Source organism: Varanus komodoensis, unplaced genomic scaffold, assembly GCF_004798865.1.
Source record: "Varanus komodoensis strain SLA01 unplaced genomic scaffold, ASM479886v1 scaffold22, whole genome shotgun sequence".
Taxonomy (NCBI): domain Eukaryota; kingdom Metazoa; phylum Chordata; class Lepidosauria; order Squamata; family Varanidae; genus Varanus; species Varanus komodoensis.
In genome coordinates this window covers 1,869,518-1,884,667 of record NW_025335606.1, presented here as the reverse complement: position 1 = coordinate 1,884,667, position 15,150 = coordinate 1,869,518, and positions in this window count along the sequence as shown.

Genomic DNA, 15,150 nt, shown 5'->3' with positions numbered 1-15,150 from the left:
AGGCACCAGGCTGAAGAAGACTGTGCTGGAACTTGAGGACAACCAGAGAAACAGATGATTCTTTCATGGCAAAGAGAAGTAAATTGCAGATTTATTGACGCCAAGGTATGATGGAGGCCAAAAGCTTAGAAGCCTTTTAAACAGGTTCAGGCAAGCTCATGGAGGAGAGGTATATTGACTGTGAATAGCTGTGGGCCACCATGTTAAAAAACGGTATGCTGTTGCGTATCATTTGTGATAGGGTCATAGAAGCAGATCTAGTAGCTTCCAGCCCTGCTGGGGTGCTGGGTGACCATGATGAGAAAGAGAAATTCCTGACTTTCATTTGGCCTCATTCAGCAGAGGTCTTCTTACTTTCCTACGTCTGGGCAGAGAGATGGGGAAAAAATAAACCTTCCATCCTGACCCATGCCAAAAGTGTATAAAACAGCCGAGTTTGCATGCAGCCAGTTTGGCGCCTTCCTCGAATGAGGTGCAGGAAAATCGAGAAGTGCCCATTGCACTGTATGAATATGCAAATAGTCATTACGAGAACAACCCTCCCAAATGTGGCTGCGGAGCCGCTGAGATCCGACGTGGATGATTTCATGCCATCTGCCACCTGTTTTTGAAGGATAATGGCTGGCTTGTTCTAAATGTTAGCACACTGTCTTACTTCTTTAAATTATGCAGCTCGAATGAGTGTGTCTTTTGCTTTATTTCAATTGACACCAGATGCAAGGAGCCAGAGTCAGCTCCCGGCTTTTGCAAATGCAATCTGGGCAACTAGAACAGGCAACCAGGATGGGGTCTTGTAGCAGAAGCTGCATTATTTCTCTGCACCCATCGACTGCCAGCCAAGAGTCAGACTTTTTGAGTTTGGAGCGAGTTTCTCATGTGATAAATCCTCCATGCTTCTGTTGCGAAGGCACCCCCATCCACATATGGATTAAGAGCAGTTTATTCTGGTGCACTGCTTTGGACCATTTGAACAGTAAGTGGGATAGGAGCCAAATATAAATAAGAAACCGAGTTCCATCAAGTGTATGCAACTTAGCATGGGTCCCACTTCATGCAATGCTAATCAGAGAAAGTTCATAAAAGTTTGCTGGAAATTTCCCCAGTGGTTTGTTTCTCATTTTTGTACAATTCTCCTCTCTCTGGCTTCTGCTAGAATATTGACAATTCCATCATTCCCCTAAGGAGGGTATATCCCAGAGGAGCAAAGCTACACCTGCTTCATTTGAAGGCCGCCACAATGATTGCAATCTATCTTTTCTTCAAGTTCACTGGATGCTGAATTTTGCGATTACTCCTTTGTGGCCCAAAGTGAATTGAAACCAGAGTTGTTGTTTTTAAGAAGAAAAAATGAAATAATCAATTGCACATGTAAAACAGCAGTGCTTTGAGATGTTTAGTCTGTGATTCCTTTGCCACCAGACACTGTCTGGATAGCCATAGGACAGCGCAGGATTCCAGTGGCAACTTGGAAAAGTGTTTTAGATCAGAGCTTGGACTCTGACTATGGAATGCCACCCCACTGCCCTTGCAGCTGGCGTGGCTCTTTCCTTTATCAGCTGTGGCACCCCAGTTGCACTCGCAAATGCTCCAGGAAGGGGGGATGAGTGAGGAGAGGGGAGGGGCAAGGTTCTGCAGGGGTATGAGGAATTCTGCCAGTGACTCAGCTCCGCCTCCTCCTCATGAGCAGCAAACGATGCAAAGTACATAGACCTGCTTAGCTTCAGTAAGCTGGAGTTTCATGCTGCCTTAGCATGGATGCCCCCACCCCAGATGGTCAAACTAGACCCATGGCCCTGGGGTTTAACATTAAGGAAGCTCTTTGAATGCAGAGACCCAAGCAGGGCAGTATTCATGCCCTTCCTGAGATGGGTGAAACATCCACGATCACCTGCAGTGGAGACAAGACTGTGGACTGTACAACACTCCCCCAGCTAAGGAGGCCAGGGTCCTTCTGTCAATCAGACTTAGGGGAACTTATTCTTCCTGACTTACTTATTCTTGTACAAACCTGCAGCCACTCCTAGCTGGGAGGAACTTATGACATAGACATAGAGGGTTAAACTTGGTCATCCAGATCTTTTGCAAGGTCGGAAAAGTGTCGCCTCTTCCTGGTTAGCCATGTTGGCTTCCACTCATATATACTTATTCTTTTTTAATTATTCAGGTTGAGAACTCAGATTTCTAGGGCCAAGGTTTTGGAGCTTGTACGATCTGGGTGCTTACTTAAGGCTGAAGAAACTTATGGCAAGGCAAAAAGATGGACGGTTGATTCCAGCTTTGGTGATTCTGTATTCCAAGCATGTGCTCCTTCACTGAGATATTTATTAATACGATTCGTGCACTGCTTTTTGTAGGCAAACCTCATGTAGAAAGGTATCAAGAGGAATGGAACAATGTATGGCAGCTACATTAGTTCTATAAATGGAGGAGAAATGTTCTCATTATGCAGAGAAAACAGCAGAATTAAGTTCATTCACAAACGGAGGCTCAGTTGTCCTTTGATGCTTACAATTCTTGGAATTTTGCAATGGGATTCTGCAATCAAGCAAAGAATAAAAAATATTAGGGACAATTGTGCACACAACTTCATGTGTGAAAAGAATGACAAAATGCATTCTGTGAGGAAAATTGGTTGTAAACATGCATTCAGAAATGTCTGTTAGAAATTGCACAAAACTAGGTACAGTATTTTTCAAGGAAAATATCTGGACATCTGGGGCAAACTGAATGTAAGGTTGGAAAAAGGAGAACTATGACCATACAAAATTATGCAATTCATTCGACATTGACAGAGTCTAAGAGAACTACTGTGAATTGTGTAAGTCATTCCCAATTTTAAGGAAAAGAGCAAGCATAATTGGAATAGAAGGTTCTTCCACCATATGAGGCCACCATTGAGAAAATTTGGCACAAGACATAGTTCTTAATGTTCAGGCAGATCCATGCTATGGATGTGTGACTTGGAAGAACACAAACTCATCCAGTTCTCAGGAGTCCCTCTCAAAACTCATTCCAGCTTATAATAGACTGCAGGTTTTTCTCCTTTCCCTTCCTTTACTTGGCATGGAATGCCCCCATATCTCTGAAAAGCAAGCACATTGGTGTGCATTTTCAGAAGTTAGCATTTTTCTAATGTATGCATGCTAGCAAATAAATTTCTTTTTGGGCCTGCCATGTGAGCGCTTGGATTGCAGGCTGCATCAAAGTCTATGTTTGGTCTAGAAGACGTGGATTGAGTGCATGCTAATCAAAAACATACCAAAATGAGTTTCACAGACTTCCTTAGACCGCACAGAAAAAGCAATGGCCCCTCGCGGTTTATATCACTTCAGGTTGACTGACTGCACCTACATATTTAAAAGTAACCGCATCAACACTGTGTCAGCAATAGGAAATTCAGATGAGACTTTCCTGAAATATACTTATTTTTGCAAGGGATTCTATGTTCCTTCTCTTAGTATATGCATTTTGCATGCATGTTTTAACTGGAGAAATGCACCAGAACTTTCAGAAAATGCAAATAGCACAAAATGGTTGTCCTTTGCTTTGCCTGTGGGTCCAGGAGATGCATACTATGAAAGTTTACATGCCCAGCCGCTCCTGCCTCCTCATTCCCTGAGTAGGTGAGAGCTATAGAAATGTTGTCCAATCACTTCTTAAAAGTTGAGCTGTCGATTGCTTTTGGTCTGAGGGCTGAATTCCATTTTTTGGAAAGTTCAAGGGGCAATAGTTGATCTTGGGGAGCTATGGTCTAATGACCCACGGGGCCAAAGGTGTGTGTGTGGGGGGGGTTGAAATGACCAAAATGACCATCTCTGCTAGCCAGACTTTTATTTATCTATCTATCTATCTATCTATCTATCTATCTATCTATCTATCTAGTTAAAACATTTCTATGCCACCCCATCACAACAAAGCCTCGGGGCGGCTCACAAAAAATACAGAAAAACATACATAAACAATAACAATATAACAATTTAAAGAAAAAAAATTTAAAAACCCGGTGCATTCTCGGCTAATTTTAAAATCCTAATAAATACAATAATTTAGCAATTAAAATAAGTTTTAAATAAAAAGGTCTTAGCCTGGCGCCGAAAAACAAATAATGATGGCGCCAGGCGGACCTCTCTGGGGAGTGCATTCCATAGATGGGGCGCCACCGCAGAGAAAGCCCTCCTCCGGGTACTCACCCTCCTAATATCATTCACGGAGGGTTCCCGGAGAAGGGCATCCATTGCTGACCTCAAGGGGATTAGAATTCCAATTTTAACATTAGATGGAGGGGATTAGATTCACAAAAGCTGGGGAGCCACGCGATTGCTGGTTGGCTTGTCGGAAGTGCTGGGGAAAGGGAAAGATGTGTGAGCATCGGCGAACCAAGCTCAGATTCCGTGTTTGCTGAATTAGGCTTCCAGGCCTGAGCTTCTGGGTTTTGAGAGCTGCGTCAGGGTTGGAAGGTCTCACCTTGAGTAGAAATATTCCCAACAGAAATAGCATTTATCTTTCCCCTTTCCTGCCACATTTAATACCATCTGTCTATCACTCCCATGCAGTAAAGTGTGGAGCAGGTTTTAAACTGTGTTTAGTGTCTAGGAAAACAAGTGTCGGGAAGAGGGTAAAATCTGTGAAGACATCTGCATCTTTGGAAATAATAATAGTAATAGCAACTCTCTCTCTCAATCTCTTGTTGCTATTCATATTATTCTTTTCAATGATGTACACATCAAGGAGTAAGCAAAGCAGTGCAGAAAAGAAATCTGGATGATTCTGTCATTTCCACTGTAAATATCGCCTTGCCATTACCATAACTGAGTTCATGGACTCTAATAAAAGGGAAATTACCCTATATTTCAATGCAGTGCTTAGAGATTTCCTTCTTGCACTTACAATCAGTGGGTAGTTATTGAACTCAGGTGGTGTCTCTCCCCCTTCCCCTGACTTCTGCTCCCCAGCAGCTTTTGCTAGCCAGACGCATTACTGCGGTTTATGCAAGTGAATTGCGAGTAAGGTGCTTTCTACTTAAATGCCTGCAATTTTCTTCTTCTGTAGCACCCAGCAAATGTTTTGCAGTATTTGGGTAATATTTATAGCATTTTCAACACTGTATATAAAGTTGCCTTTTATTCTAATTGGCCTATCAAACCTTTCCCATCCAAATGTTAGATCGATTGAGGTGGCTCAGGTGACAATCCTATACACGTTTAACTTGGAAGTAGGTCCCGTTCATATCAAGGGTGCTTGCTTCTGGGTAGACACACATACGTTTGCAGCGCCAGATCAGGAGATAGCATTGTGTTGCAACAAAAAGCAAGGGTAATATTCACTGTCCAGTGTGGTTTTCACTGAGTTTTTCTAAACCAACAGCAACTGAATGATCACACTTTTGGGACTGGCCCTCCTTGAACAGTATAAGAACACAGGCTTGTGAGGAGCGGGCTTCCTGAGTGTGGGGAGCACCACGGACGAAGAAGCATCTTAGCCCCAGTGACATCTCAGCCCACAAACAGGTTGAGCAACAGGCTGAATCCTGCAACTGGGTGAGGCATTGAGGGCAGGAGTCACTTCCCCTCCCACTAGTCCAGAGAGGAAGGTGCAAGGAACCACAGAATAGAGAATCCACTGTAGGGTTCTCTTGTGGGATTAATAAAGGCACTTGATAAACAAATCCCCTCGGTTTCCCAGGTGAATAAATCACACGTGTCAAATATGAAGGGAGAAAGCCAAGGGAGGTGTTAGGAGTCCATCCAGTATATTCACAAGTGCCTCTTGAATGGCTGCCTGCCAACTGTGTGGGAGTCCTGGGTGTGTGCTCAGTGCCAGTAGCTCCTGGCTCTCAGGGAACCTATTCCTCCCCTTCAAGCCAAGGTGCTGCCTTGGAGGAGCACAAAGAAGAGGACAGGCTGGAGGACGGGACCCCCGGGGACCAGCTCCTGGGTGGCAGCTCCTCTGCAGTCATGGAGAAAGGTGGTCTCAGGGAAGGAGGGTGCTTGCTTGGAAGGGACCCATTCCTTGGAAGGTGAGTGTGTATCCTCTTACACTGAGGATACCACCTCTGGGGGATGAGGTAAGAGATTAGGAAGCTAGAAATCTGGGTCTGCAATGGGCATGTGAACCAGATGACGAATTGCCTGGCCGGTGCAAAGGCTGAGGATATTACGTGGCATCTGGAGAGCCTTGCAGATAGCATGGCGGTGGCGTCCTTGGTCGTGGTCCATATTGGTACTAATGATGTGGGGGAATGTAGTCTGGAAGCCAAATTGATGTAGCTAGGCTGCAGGCTGGCATCCAAGATGGCTTCCTCCAGAAGTCTACTGGTTCCACATGCAGGCCAACTAGGCAGGTGCAGGTGAGGAGCCTCGGTGGATGGATGAGACGGTGGTGTGCAGAGGAGGAGTCCCTACTGCCCGGGCACTGGGGAGCCTTTTGGGACAAGGTGGGTCTGGGCAGGAGGGATGGGCACCAGTTGAACTAGAATGGAATCACGCATAAAAGGGTGGCAGAGCGTCTTTTCCACGGAGCCCTGCTTCTGGCAAGCTGGGAAGCAGCCAGTCCGGGTCAAATCATCCCCAGTGGATGAAGGACAGGAAGTTTCTGAATGTCCAAGTGCAGGAAGGGAGGAAGGAAGCAACACAATTATAGTAAGCCATGGTAACCCTTTGGAGAGGACAAACCGTGTTGATGTTGTTTACTTGGGCTTCCAAAAGGCTTTTGACCAAGTCCCTCAGCAAACGCTCCTGAGCAAACTAAGCAGTTGTGGAAAAAAAGGGGAAGTCCTCTTATGAATTAGTAACTGGTTAAAGAACAAAGGTGGGAATAAACGGCAACTTCTCGCAATGGAAATAAGGAACCAGAGTGCCAAAGGCTTCTGTATTAGGATCAGTGCTTTTCGACCTATTCGTTACTTTGGGATTAGGAGTAAGTGGTGAGGTGGCCAAGGTTGCTGATGACACTGAACTGTGCAGGGTGGTTAAAACCAGAAGGGATTGTGAGGAGCTCTGAAGGAACCTGTCCAAGCTAGGAGAATGGCCACCAAAATGGCAAATGTGGTTCAATATAAGCAAGTGTACAGAAATGCATACTGGGGCAAAATAATCCCAACGTCAAATATGCACGGAAGGGATTTCAGCCAGCAGTGACTGAGCGAGGAAGACACCTTGGGGTGGGGGTCATCAGCTTGATGAAAATGTCAACCCAGCGTGCAGTTGCTGTGAAGAAGGCAAACTCTGCGGTAGACATAATTAGGAATGGAATAGAAAACAGAACAGTCCAAATCTTACTTTCCCCATATGAATATTTGATGCGACTGCACTTGGAATAGGGTGTTCAGTTCTGGTCACCTGAGAAGGGGCACAACTGAGTTGGAAAAAGTACAGGAAAGGACAACAAAAATGATCCGGGGGCTGGAGTGGATCCCCCATGAGGAGCGGATTCAACAGCTGCGACTGTTCAGCTTAGAAAAAGGGGAGCAGGTGGGGGACATGATAGAGATATGTAAAATGATGCCTGGTGTGGAGAACGTGGAGAGAGGGAGGGTTAAGTGCTGGATAAAAGCATCTATCCCCACCTCTTCCTACTGAATTTATAAATCTGTCCAAAGAAATTAGAATTTGAGGGCATACAGGGTCCCAACATTACTTGAAATGGCGGAGATCAGGGAGGAATGATTTTTATTTTAAGAAGGCATATGAGGTGCATTTCAACATTTTTTCTTTCTTTGCCCAATCCTAAAAATAGAATATGTGCTAATGAATACATCTTCTAATATCGGAGGGTGGGAGAGATGCAGTGTGGGGAAAGATGGACTGGTGCTTATTCACCCAAAGTCACAATTCTGAAGAAAACCTCCGACCTTCCAGAGAAGTGGGAGGTGATAGGAATATTAGATTTGTATACTGTGCACAAAATTGCTATAATTTTTCTCCCCGTTGGTATTTCTGCAACACAGCACGGACTACCTGGGTATAATTAAGGTCACAGGAGCCAGCCAGTACCCAGAACTGCAAAGTGCAAAATTGCAGCTTATACTGAGTCATTTACACAAGGAAAAGTTGGGTTTCAAGTGGTTGGGGGGCAGTGGAAAGCAGCTTAATTAATAAAAGTATCCATTTCCCAAAGTACTGCTCAGTGTTTGATTTCAGTGTGAGCGTGAGCATGTGTGTGCATGTGTAACCTGTGAGTATGGGCCCCTCAGTGAGCTAGAAGTCCATCTCTGTGCTGTCCCAACAGTTCGCGTTGCATCGGTGGATGCAATACTGGTGCAGCGTAATGTTCTCCTTTTCTCGGTGGGGAGCAGGGTATGCCTTTTCCAGCCTGTATCTGAAGGCATACAGGGCAGTGACAAAATACTGGTATATCCTTGCTATTAATGGCATTTTCTACACTTTGGGCACATCATGTGAAGGCAGGACTCCCTGGAGAAGACAGTCATGATAGGGAAAGTCAAGGGCAGGAGAAGGAAGAGAAGACCAGTGAGGAGAGGGATCCGTTCCAAAAGGAAGTCACTGCCTTGAGCTTGAAAGGGTTGGAAAGGGCTATCAAAGACAGGCTGTGTTGGGGGGCATTCGTTTATAGGGTTGTGGTAAGTTGGGGGTCACTTAATGGCACATCACCACCACCCAGTCACCAAAGCTCTCCTGGAGGTTCACATCTATTCATACCATTATAAACTGCAAATAGTAGAATTGGCACGTGCATTTCCATAAATCAAACAAGTTCAACAACTAAACTTCGTTTCAATAAAAAACACCAGACGTTCTTAAAAAATGCATCATTTGGGATCACCAAGCTTGCTAAGCTGAAAAGGTTTCCTTTTTTTTTTTCAGTCAAGTGAAGCAAGCAGAAATGATTCCCAGATTCCTTACCAGGGATCTTTAGACTGAAGTTGGCCAGAGTTGAAACTCTCTTCCTTGGGTGTGGCTCACCACCCCCTGCAGGGAGCCATTTTCAAGTTGCACACCAGCCAGACCAAAATTTCCCACATGCTACCATGGAATTTCAAAGTCTGAGAGTAAGCAAACCACAAAAATGTGCCAACCCTCCCTCTCTCACAGGATGGGGGGAAAAAATCAGCATTTGTTTACCTGACACTATGACAAGTGTAAACAGCTGTACGTTCCAGTACTTACAAGATGCTGAAAGTGTAAAACAGAAGCCATGCATATCATATGTAGTGGTGTTGTGCAGTGCTGTGGGACTTTCCCTGGAATGACAGAGGGGGCATTGCTGATGGTGGTTTAATTTCAGCAGGATCTCAACAAATGAAGCTCCAGGATTGTTTTACTCCCCTGCTGCTATTTCCTCTCCTTTCCTCTCCTGCTTCTTCTTCCTCTTGCACAGCTAAGCCCCAGAGCATGTGCATTTGGTTTGCTTTTCTCTCATTACTGAACCATCCCCTCAACCCCCATTAGCAGACAATTCCAGACATGCTGTTGCTCATATTTCTCCGGTGATACACCAGACTGCGCAATGGTACCAAGCATCCCTACAAGCTGGACCCCACGCAAAGCAACATTACATGGTGTTCCAGTCAGAATTAGGTCAGAATAATTGGAGCTAGAGACAGCACAAAGAAAACCAGAAAGAACACTTTGTAGTGGTCTTCTTTGGGGGCATGTGCATGAGAACATAAGAAATCCACAGATGTCCTAAGACAGATGTTTAATTGGAGAGTTCATCCCCCCAGCCTAAGGTCTTTGGGAATATCAGAAAGGATGCTGAAATCCTCTTGTCTCCATCAGGGGATGTGCAGAAGAATAACTGGGTAGGAGTGAAAAAGTCTAATTGATAGAGAGAACTGAGAATTTTATCCAGTTCACATTTTGATACGAACATATTTAGTTCGTACTCCCTGAATGAAGATGGATTTCAAATCGAAATCCAATATCCTGGATGCTAAACTCAAGTTTGACAATTTAAAAATAAGCACAAATATGTGCATATTAAGGAAAAATGTGATTTTGGTTATGGGAGGAAATGCATAGTTTTTAAAATTGACTTAAGCATATAAGTTTTAAAAAATTACACACAAAAATGACATTTTTGAAGTAACGTGCAGAAAAAAATATCAAAGAATTATTAAAATACCTTTCTTTCACATGAAGCTTGCTGATTGATGCAGAAATAGGTTGCAGCAGTTTTGTTTGTGGACATCTGCTGAAGAGACCCAAACCAGCAGATTTTCCCACTACTGTATCCAGAGAGAATAGGCAGACCTCAGTGCAAAATGACCACAGGCAGGAAAGCAATGGAAAGGAAAGCTGTGGAGGTCTGAATTCAGCACCTTGGACAGCGCAGCGCAGCACCCAAAGACTGGCTTTAATGAACTGGAAGGGAAGCCAGGAAACCTGGGTCATTACCAAACCATCTGCAGGTGGTCTACAGAGCTCTCCAATGCCTGTGTTGGGAGGTAAGTGCATAGACTTCAGTGCCCCAGAGATTTGGGTGGGCTCTACTCACCAAAGATTGGCACTTGCCAATCTGATCCTGTCATCATTACAAGACAACAGCGAAAATTGTGCAGGCAGCGGATCTTGAAGGCAGAGGGTTGGGAAGGTCCCAAGTTCCTCAGGTTCAAGTCCAGATGCTGCCAGGTTTGGGAATGGTATGCAATCAGGGTCTTGTGGGGTGCTTCCATTCCTAACTGACCTCCCTGCACTCTTGGATAAAGCAATAGCGGGTGATCAGCCTTTCTATCCTTTTGAACTTTAGCTCACTCTATTCCTGACCAAGTGTTGTGAATCATCTCCGATCTAATAATAGAAGTTTAATAACAACTCCTGATACTGTATCCTCTTGCTCCTCAGGACTTCCAGGCTCCTTGGAGGGCTAATGTCTTGTTAAAACCTTTTTAAAAAACTTATTAATTTCGCCTGTGACAGAGGGCTGATTAGCTTCTAAATTGCCCTGTGCCTATTTTTAGTGAGAAGCACCCCTATCCTTCACACACAGTTTAATCCCAAGGTATTAATTCGTCTCCGTAGAATGCTGACTTGTCTTTCTTCCCTTCTCCTAAATCTCTCTGTGTTCATTTGAGGCACATCTACCTTTGCTTCAAGGCTCACTCTGTTTTCCATGGGTTTGAAGGCTTGCTTTCTCAGGAGGGTGTGGTGGTACCACCCATGGGACATCGCAACAGGGTGAAGTCTTCCTCCAAGCTGTTTGCCTTAGTTGTTGGGTCCAGGCTAAAATAAATTAGGATCAGACTCCCCATCCCCACCATCAGCATTATACTTCCCCAGCTTTGCAGGTTATGAACAAAGGGAGAAAAGCTTAGCTTCAACCTGCTAAAAGCACAGCCAACTAAAGTCCGTGGGACCCCAAAATGATTAAAACTTCAATGTTCACATGCTTGGGCAGGCTGCCAAGCCAAGCCAAGCCAGAAAAATTAGAAAGGCCCAGAGGAGGGTGACAAGGATGATCTGAGTTGAACCCTGGAAACACTGCCCTATGAGGAGACACTGAAAGAACTGGGCATGCTCAGCCTTGAGAGGCCAAGCCTAGCCAAGCCAAGCCATAAAGAACATACACAAATGCATACAACATAGAAGTAAAAACCACAGGCAACACAGGATTGGGTCTATACCTGTTTTAAGAGGTCTAGTATTTACTGAAATGGTTTGTGTTGTTGAAAATGTTTTAAATTTGGTATACTGGAATTTTGCATTGAAGTTTATTGTAGCTGTGTTTTTATTCTATCCATTTTTTGAAAAATTATTGTGCTTTGAAATATTGCTGTGAACTGCCCAGAGAGCTTCAGCTATCAGGCAGCATAGAAATGATAATGAAAGAAGATCATAGCACACCTCACATTCTGTGTGGACTTCACTGAGCTTTGTAGGTCTCATATGATACGGCTCCGATAGTAGAACAGCCTTTGAGGGAAGGCTCAGCTGGAAGTGTTGCAAGGTATTTTTGGAGGGCTTTGAGATTCCAGCTGTGGAAGCGTGCAGCTGTTATGAGGGATTATATCTTAAAACTGTGTTGCTTGCAGGAGGGGTTTGTCAGTCATTCCCCACCCTGAGTCTTTCAGAGGTGGAGGGATACATGTTCAAAGGAGCGTATGAATAATGCAAGGTTCATTGCAGTGGGGTTCCAAAATGATGGCTCCAGAGGTGCAGCTTAACAAATGCACTGGAAAGTCTCCGTGTAGGAGGAAAGTGAGGGAATGAGCATCTTGTACGGCTTTGATAATCAAATCCTTATTTTTGTAGCCTTGAGGGAAAGTGTTGTGCAGCTGAATTCAACATATAGTTTAATTTCCTTATCTGATCATCGCCTGCACATGAGCAGCTTCCATTTCCTGCTCTGTTTCAAATTTCCTTATGCAATCCGAATGGCAAGATGCTGTTTGTGGGGCTGATAGCAATGATAACTTTATGGCAAGAACGTCATTTTCTTATTTTACCTTAGCATGTATTTCTAAGAGTTTATTCATCCGTGAATTGTTATTTCCAACCTCCTCATACATTTTGTTTGGCATCTTTTTGGGTTTCAGTCATCGGGCTAGTGGGAAAAAATAGTCTGAGCTTGAGAGAAAGGCAGGCTATCCTCCACAGCCACTTGCTATTAAGGCACCTCTGGTGGAAGCCTACGTGGGTCTAGGCAGGAAACAACATTCTACAACTCCCAGCATTCCCCAGTGATCACGCTTGCTGGGGAATGCTGGTGTTGTAGGACTGTCTGAAGAGCACCCACATGCTTGGTTGCAACCTTCCAACACATTTGGTGGAACTGAGGTACCAAGCCCTGCCCCGTATATTTTTTGGTGACTTCTCTTCACCCTGATAAAGAAGTCTTGTTCTCTTGCCTCTATCAGTGGGTTTGGTGTGGGTAAAGATTTTACTTTCTAGTGGGGTGGAGGCAGGGTTTTGTTTAACTTTTTAAATATCCAGGAGATAGCCAAGGGATCTTCTGGTTATTTTGTATGGCTAAGGGGTCTTTTGTCCCATGTACTGCAGCCCAAGTCTTTCAGACCACCACCCATCCATCCATCCATATTTCATTTCATTCATTTCATTTCGTACTTCCTGGCAGTTAACAAAAGTTCACAAACACCACCCCCATGCACACACACACACACACAACACAGACTTTAAAACAATAAAATCAATTTAAAATATCAAACAAAGTAGACCACCCTGAAGTCTCATGAGCCCATGTGATGTCACATACTCTTGCAAGTTCTTGTGTTGTACTGTCAAGTTGCCTCCATCTCATGGCCACTCCATGGATGAAAGTTCTCCAAAATGTCCTATCCATGACAGCCCTACTCAGTTGTTCTAAATTCAAGGCTGCAGCTTCCTTGATGGAGCTGGACCATCTCTTTCTTGGTATTTCCTTCCTTGACTTTCCAGGATGTCTTGCCTTCTCATAATGCATCTGAAGTATGACAGTCTCAGTTTTACAATTTTGGCTTCCAGGGCAAGTTCTGGCTTGATTTGATCTAGGAGACACTTGTTCATCTTCCTGTCAATCCAGGCAAAGCTATCCTCCAGCAACATCTTTTGGAAACATCTATTTTCTTCCTGCCAGCTTTCTTCTTTGCACAAGTTTCACACCCAGACATAGTGATGAGCAATACAATAGCATGGATGATCTTGGCCTTGGTCACCAGGGAAACATCCTTCCTCGTTTCTTCATTGCTGCCCTTCCAAGTCTCAATTTTTTTCAAATTTCTTGACAGTGGTCTCCCTTTGAATTGATGACTGGGCCAAGATATTCAAAATCTTTCCCAACTTTCATTTCTTGATTGTTAGCAGTAGAAATCTGTAATTCGTCTCTAGTCATGATGGTTATTTTTCTAATATTAGCTGCATGGGGCACTTCCAACATTTAGAGCACATGCTGATTGAATGCGCCCTTGTTGCTTGTCAGCCTCTGAATATGGAGGCTCCTGAGCATCCAGTGCAGAACAAAAGGTGAAGCAGAGACACACTTCATCTCCATCTTCCATCCTGATTTTAGCTAGAAAGCCATCCCCTTGCCTCATGGAGGTGATTCAGAGAGGAAGGAAAGAGGCTGTGGATGTCACATGAAAGGGCATACCCTGCCCTGTGCAGTGTCTCTCTGCCTCCACCCACTAGGAAGTGCCCTTTTCTCAGTCCCTGACACTGACCTCTGAACCTCAGTAAGGCTGCTGATGCAGCATTTTTTCTGGGCCAGCTGTCCAGCTGGCTGTGGTGGCCAGAGACAGATTTCCATCTCTGAGATCAGAATGTTGTCCCTGACCCTGGAATTAGGGATCCGAAGAACCATATGATTCCCCAGACAGTGCCAGAAGACATAGTTTTACTGCCTGGAGAAGGAAAAAAAGACCCCCTCAGCCACCTCTACTTAGCCCCCACTTCCCAAAGAAGGAAATATTCAGAAATTCCCACCACCTGCAGCCTCTTTCACCAGAGCTTTGATTTTGCTCACATGAACTCCCGGAAATGGAGGGGAATATACCAGGTTGAGAAGGCCTGCATCATAGCGAAGACTGGAGAGAGGAATAATTTCCAGTTGGGTGCCAAATCAGAAGAGCTCCATCCTTCCTGGTGTGATGCCAGCTGAGCGGGTTTGACCTGGCTGGTCCTGACAATATTCGTGTTCACCCATCAGGAACCACAGTGCCATGAGATGCTGCTTCCATGTAATTTGGCACTTAGTGTGTGTGCTGAAGGCAAGAATTGGTTTGGAACTCCCTTCTGCACTTTGGAGAAGGTTCCGATCCCCCTTGGATCAATTTGGAGGTCAGCCACTTTGACTCCGTTCTGAATCAAAACCTCACTTTGGAAATCTTATTGATCTCCCCATTGACTGCAGTGAGGGAATCAAGTTTTGCATTTTGACAGATTTGGAAGGAATTTTCATGATCAGTAGCCTGCCAAATTTCAAAGAGAAGGGTGTACGTGTGTGCGCGTGTGCAATTCATTCTGTTTTGTTTTTTGGTGAGGAACTGTCTAGAGCCTTTCTTTCTTGGCAGAATTAGATGCAACGTGCAGGCAAAGCTGTCTCTTCCGAAGCAACGAAGCCTGACATATTTCAAACACCTCGGGTTGGTGTGGGTTGTGAAAGAGAAGCAGTTAAAGCCTGGATGTCTTTATTTTTCCTTTAAAGAATTAAAGGAAAGTCCTTTAAAGAACTTAGGAAATTCACATTCCCATCCAGTCT